Here is a 7,687-nt window from a genome sequence, read left to right on the forward strand (position 1 = left end):
ACAACCTCAATTAAACAAGAGAATCTGAGATTAGGGTCAAGAGCCCTATCACACTACATCACCGATACAACTCTGCCACTTCATCCATCTCTTTGTCTTTTCTCTTTCTCCCTATTCCCATGTTCTCTATATTTCGATGTCTCTGGTTTATGTTGCTAGTATTTTTTAGTTTTAAAGTAATAAAACTTTTGACATGAGCTACAGCATTAAGCCCACAGGGAGGTTTCACCCCTCCTGGCTAATAAATATTCATGAGCGCACAGTTGACCATCTCCTCCACTTCCATGCTGAAGGTCAGCCTTTCTGTTTTTTTTTTTTTTTTTTTTTTTTTTTTGCCATGAGGGCCTTGACTTATCGAGAATCTGTATATTGGAAAAGCGCTTCAGGGCCGGCCATCTGTATCCTATGGGAGGTGTTTCAGGATTATGAATAAACAGCGATGCATTAAAATTTGCAACTGAGTTTGCTCAATGTTAAGTAAAGTATATATATATATATATATATATATATATATATATATATATATATATATATATATATATATATATGTAACGGAGTTTAAAATAATGTTTATAAATGCATGCTTTTAATGGACAAACTTGCAATTGGTTGTTGCGTCACTCGCATTTGTGTGCGTGATATTGTGGGCGGAGTTACGTTACCAGCAAGCAGCAGAGTTTCGCTAAATTCGCTTCTCTCATGCTGGTAAGTCGCCTCAAAAAGTGCTGCGTCATTAAAAACATAGTTTAATGTTTTAAAGTGCAAAGATGGACTTTAATACTGCACACAAGTTTATTTCATGTATCTGTCCGCCTCTAGCTCTGTCAGTTGAGTCAAATATGTTATTTGCGATGGTGAAATGTGATGACTGTGTACTTGTGAATTCCGATTCTCTGTTGATTCCATTTAAGATCTGTGAGCGACATTAAGATGCATGAATGCACTGCCCACCCAACCAGTTGTTGGTTGTTTGTCTCAGGTATTTTTTTATATGCGAATTTTTCATGTTCTGTGTATAAATTCATTAGCTGAATTAATTGTTAGCATTAGCACACGTGCTGTGTGCTCGCACGTGCTGAACTGAGTGACGGCGCCATTTTAGGTGGCTGTTCTTTTCTTTCTGTTTTTCATTTTATACCAAAAATATGAAAATTATGGTTGCTTAAATTTATTGTCTTTCTGCAATTGTAAATTTATGAGAAATGAGAACAGAGCCAGTGAGATGTACTTTGTTTCTTTAATGTATGTCTTATTTTTAGTTTAATTCCACTATACGATCACTTTATAAAATGTAAGCAGAGTTTCACATCTCTCCTGCTGATCTGTGAGCAACATTAAGATGCGTGAATGCACTGGCCACTAACAAGTTGTTGGTTGTTTGTCTCAGTCTGTTTCAGGCTCAGTAAAGACTATTCTTGAGTGACCATCCACCTGCTCTCCGCATCCGCACAAACACACACAGTCACATTGGTGCCGTGACCTGGATGAGAGTGAGGTTTAAGGGGGTGAGTGTAACGGAGGCCAGCTAGTAGTTGCTGTGCAAAAACCTCACTTCCCCTGATCTCAATAGGCGCTCTAGCGACAGATGCTAGAGGCTGCAGTCTTTAGCCTCCTTGTTAGAGCGCCCGACTCTCACGCCGGAGACCTGGGTTCAAGGCCCGCTCGAGTGGGACCCGGGTGGAGGGGTTACACATATATACGTGCTCCATTTGGAAAATGGGATTTTTAACCGTTGTTGTTGTAATTAATGATATAACTGAGTTAATGAACTAGGCATAAAAAAAAAAATTGTTTGTTTCCGGTTTCCGACCGACCCTGTCAATTTATGTGCGACCCAAAATTATTTTATGAGCTTGGGGAAGAAATAATAAAAATTAAATAAATACACAAATAAAAAACTCTGAGGCGAACTATTAATTTACGTTTTTGTACAGCTCCGTCTTTTTATAGCACGCGATGTAAGATGCATCTTGTCCTCCAGCAATCTATTAACAAACGAGGCAGATATCGTTCGTCAAACTGAACTATAATACATATTATACAAGTCTTTTTTTGTAATTTAGGATATTTTTATTCATATTCGCACACATACAAAATACATGCATTCATAGGCATGCACACACCACATACTAATACCTCCATCCGCCTAGTTTTATTAAAAAATCATCCTATCATGATCCAATCATGATCCCAATCCCATCTTCTGCTGTCTAGCACTTCTTTCGCCATGTATTTGTTCGTTTCTTTCATTATTTTATGCAATCCAAAACACTCTAACCTGCCGCGGTTCGTATCTCCAGAGCCCGTCTAACTTGTCCGCTTTTCCGGGACAAATGGATTTTTGAAGGACAAGTAAAAGAGAATTTTACTCGCCCCAACGGACAAGTATAGCCTGATTAGAACATCAATAACAAACAAAAAAAATAACTAGGGAATCACTAAACCGAGAGAATGATTCTGATTTTATTACATTTATTGTAAGTTGCGATCGATTGTGGATAATAAATGTAGCAGGCCTACTGTATTACTGATGGTAAGGTTGCGCTGTTGACGCTCGCGCAGAGAAATCTACACACATGAGCGGAGCACACACACACAGTTAACAACATACTCTGCCTATAAAAAATCTAAATGTGGAGTTATATTTTAACATATGTTAAGCACTAAGCAGCCTCAATTATTTTTCATGAATACCATCACGATTGAAAAAGTGACATTGATTTTCTACAACAGTTCAATAAACAGTTAAGATTAAGTCACTTACTGTTTATAAGCAATATTGGGTGTTTTTGTTCCATTTCAGCAGCGAAAATAGTTCCAAAGAAAAGTCACAGCAGAACCACGACGCATCTCACAGGAACTCATCCTGTTTTCATTACTGAATGATTCAGCATTTTGAAGGAATCGGTTGAGTCAAGGATTCAATGACCCATTCATAAACATCAACATCCGTCTCATTCTTGAATGAATCAACCGTTTGAATGAATCGTTTGAATTAATGAATCAATAACTCACTCATTTATACGGCCGCCTGCCGCCACCTATTGGCAGTTTAGTGTTATGTTTATAAGTAGCCTAGTATAATTCTTTCCAATATTTCTTATTTGCACATTTAAATCAATTTCATAACATTATTTTATGAAATTGTAATTTTTCAGTGTAAATGATTTAATTTCATCAGCCCTACCTAGGGTAACACTAACAGTATGCTTCATCTTTCATTTTAAATTCCTAAATTTGATCAATAAATTCTATTATTTAGAATAATAAGACACTATAGGGCATTTAATAATATTGGTGGAGGGGATGCCCTTAAAGGTGCAGATATTACAATTTGCCTTTTTAAATATCAAAGCTGATTGAACACTGATGACAATATTGCTTCAGAATAAAAAATAAATACATTTAAAAAATCCGGACAAGCAACTTTTTTACTCGGACAAGTGATTGACAGATTTACTTACTTGTCCGGAGGACAAGCATGTGAAAAGGCTTAAGGGGATAGTTCACTTTGAAATTAATTTTTGATATGTTTTAGCTTAACTCAAGGGCATCCAAGATGTAGGTGTCTTTGTTTCCACAGTAGTTTCAATTTTGATATTTTTAGGTTTGACTATCCCTTTAATGTCGAGCCCTGAATAATTTCCTACCCATCCCTTGCTGCGACTGAAAAAAAAAAAAAAAAAAAAATTCCCTACCGACCCATGACCTCAACTGACAACCAACCGGAACCAAACTTTTTTTTTTTTAGGCCCTATAGACTAATTCAACCAGTTGATTTTTTTTATAGACTATTTCAACAACCAGATGAGAGTTTCCGTGGCCCAGAGCGGGTTTAATCGTTTTTAATCAATGTCAATGATGTCGCAGGTATTTTAAGGGTTGGGTCTTGGGAGAATCCCAAGAGAAAAGTGGGCATGTCTAATTCAGCGTTTGCGTTTTGGCGGAAGTTCTAATACGGCTAATGCTTCCAGCTCTTTTAATTATTTATTTATGAATAGTTGATATTGATTATAGATGTCAAACCTCCAAAGTGCTACAAGAAATCACCCAGATACGTCCTTATGGAGTTTAGGAGAAAGCTTCGACAGCATTCCTAGGCATCATGCAAACAAACTGGTGTAGTATTGAATTGCAGCTCTTTCTTCACAAGATTAAATGAGAAGTAGCTATTGGGGGTTTAAAGCTTTGACGATGTAGCGATTGCATCATTTATTTGTTTAGACTATTTATAGTCCTCAAGTGTGCAATCAATGACACTTTGTTAAATATTAAATTTTTTTCAGTAAATATCTATTGTGCGGCCTAGTGCGCGCCTGTATCCATCCGTCCATCCACCCTCTGTCTGTGTCAAATAAAAAGCAAATTAAAATAGGCTAAGTGTGAAAAGGAATGAGGTAAGAGAAAGGATAGATAAGAAATGAGATGCACTCAAGTGTATATCTGTGTGTGTGAAAGAGAGAGTATATAATTATCGCAATGTGTGCTTTTAGATTCTCTGCTTATATGGAAAACAAAGTGTAATTCTACCTTTGTGAATCAATAATACATCTCTATTAAGATCCATTGGGCTTTATTAGGCAACATATGCTGTGTTGTAGTGCAGTTCTGGCTATGTAATTAATGGGCTGGGTGGGCCAATTAAATTTGGGTCCTTTATGGTTGTGCTGATTGCTATGTTTAGGGACTGAATTTCAATGAATGCCTCCCAAACATTCCCACCCTCTTGGGGGAGTATGTGCATGCATGTGTAACACTCTACATTAGCTTGTGCCCGTGTGTGTCAGATAGGGGTGGCTCCAGCAATATAATTACTGCTCATAAATTACCCTTGAGATCTTTTTAAACCACCTATACGTTTTCATGATAATAATGATTAGAGATAGACAATAAATGCATCAGTGTCTGGGTTAGTTCACAGAGCTTGGGTCAGTCTGTCTTTTAAGCAGCTCTGCTCTGTGAGATCCAGTTTGCAGTAACATTGCTGTGAGTTCTGTTGAGAAAATGAGTGATATTATCTTTGTCAGGTAAGTCTAATGTTAAATATAAATTATCTGTTGACATTTAATGGTCGTGAAACACAGTGCAGATGGATGTTCTGTATTTCAATGCGGTTTATCACTTCGAGATAATATGGCTGTCAGATATAATGACATTCAGTGTAGATATGGTGTAGATACTTTTACTTTGTGACAAAAAAAGGTGAATTTCTGGTGAATATTTAAAATAGTATCTGTTTGATATAATGAAAGAAAATGGATGAGGATTGGAGGCTGTCTGGTTTTTAAATGATGGAAAACCCCCAAATATAATAAAAAAAAGTCCATACAAATGGACTCACAATATTAGTAGTGCTAAACTGACATGGATATTGTCTAGGTCCTACGATTTAAAGCATTTTATTTCATTGGTCTGTTTATTCTATTCTGAACTGGTATTTTAATCTGCCTGCAGTGGTACTGCCTTAGAAGCTTTCTTCTAATGAAATTTATACATCTGAAATGCTCTCTTGAGAGCGATATAAATTGGGATGTGAAGGAGGGGCAGCAAGGAAAGGATGAGAGAGAATGCGGATACTGAGAAATTGAAAGAAAGAGAGAGGCAGAGCTGTAACAGAACAGCCTGGAGTTCTTTGAGCACTACTAGGGAACTTCAGGAACCATGGATTCAATCTTTGCCTTCCACATCTTTTCGTCAGAGAGATAAAAAGAAGTAAATAAAATGCTAGTTATGAATGAATAAAGCAATTGCCACAGGAGGAAGCAGCAGCAATTAAAAAAAGGATCTTTGCAATTAAATGTGATGAGAAAAAGTGAATGTACCGATAACAGAAAAAATGCAGTTTCTAGAACGCTTAAAGGATTAGTTCACTTTTGAAAAAACTTTTGCTGATAATTTACTCACCCCCATCTCATCCAAGATGTCTTTCTTTCCTCAGTCGAAAAGAAATTTAGGTTTTTGATAAACATTCCAGGATTTTTCTCCATATAATGGACTTCAATGGGAACCGGATGGTTCAAGGTCCAAAAGACAGTTAATAACTGTTTCAGATGCAGCTTCGCTCTATTCTGTGAGGCGCGTTTGTAACGTCACGTAATACGTAATTATGTTAAAAAGGTCACGGGCGACGTAGCCGGAAGTACAGAATCAAAATCGTCCGACATCGTTGTTTTACCTTTTAATTCCTTTTTTGTAAACGGCGTTTGAGTTAGTTTTCACGTTCAACCTATGCGTTCAACTTGTAAACACTCTGACTCTGTACTTCTGGCTACGTCGCCCGTGACCTTTTGAACGTAATTGCGTACTACGTGACGTTGCAAATGCGCCTCACAGAATTGAGAAAGGCTAGCATTTGTCCTTAGAAAAGTTACATTTTTGGAATAAGCTTTGAAATAACCGATCGTTTCGCATGATAAGACCCTTATTCATCGTCTGGTGTCGTTTAAAGACATTTGAAGCTGCATCTGAAACTGTTATTAACATTATCTTTTGGACCTGAACCATCCGGTTCCCATTGAAGTCCATATGGAGAAAAATCCTGGAATGTTTTCATCAAAAATCTAAATTTCTTTTCGACTGAGGAAAGAAAGACATGGACATCTTGGATGACATGGGGGTGAGTAAATTATCAGCAAAAGTTTTTTCAAAAGTGAACTAATCCTTTAAAGCTTACAACATGCCTCTCATCAAGAAGTGAGGAATTATTAGCAAGTAGAATTTTACAATAAATTTCTATTTTAAACAATTCTTTTTTTTTTTACTTTCTATTAGGGCTGTCAAACAATTAATCGCGATTAATCACATCCAAAATAAAACTTTGTTTGCATAAAATATGTGTAGTGTGTATAATTATTTTGTATATAAATACACACACATGCATGTATATTTAAGAAAAAATATAATTTATGTATAAAATATGTATATATTATATAAATCTATATACAGTATATACATAAAAATATTTCTTAAATATATTCAAGCATGTGTGTGTATTTATATATATAAAATAATTATACACGCTACACACACATATATTATGTAAACACAAACTTTTATTTTGGATACGATTAATTGCGATTAATCGTTTGACAGCCCTACTTTCTATGCATCGGAGGTCCCTAAAAAATGGTTCACTGTTTCCAGGGAAAAATGTAAGAACTGTTTTTAATTTTGATAATAAGAAATGTTTCCTGAAGGAGTAATGACTGCTTTGCCATTGCTTTATATTTTTAAATACAATAAATCCGATGTATAAAATTGTACTTCAAAATATTTCTGTTTTTACTATATTTTAGATCAAATAAATGCTGCCTTGGTCAGGATAAGATACTTTTGCCAAAGTTACAGATTTGCAATTTGTTAAGTTAGTTTACTAAAATTGTTTGTTTTTAAAGAAGTTTAAGTGAGTAGCCTATTAGATTATGGCAGAGATGACCTGAATGGAAAATAGATCAAATTAATGAGATCCAATATCTTTAGATACTGATAAGTAAAAAAAAAAAAAAATAATAATTTTGGCCAGTAACTAGTGTGGCATAGATGTATCATGCGTCCTTTAGTAATTGTATTATTTAAAGAAATGTGATGATGTGACCCTTTCAACATTCATCCATTAATTTGAGCTGCTTGACATACTTGGATTTACCAATGATGTGAGTTTAGGGTGGGGCTACTTGTTTGTTCAACC

This window comes from Pimephales promelas, chromosome 12, assembly GCF_988280905.1.
Source record: "Pimephales promelas chromosome 12, fPimPro1.hap1.1, whole genome shotgun sequence".
NCBI lineage: Eukaryota > Metazoa > Chordata > Actinopteri > Cypriniformes > Leuciscidae > Pimephales > Pimephales promelas.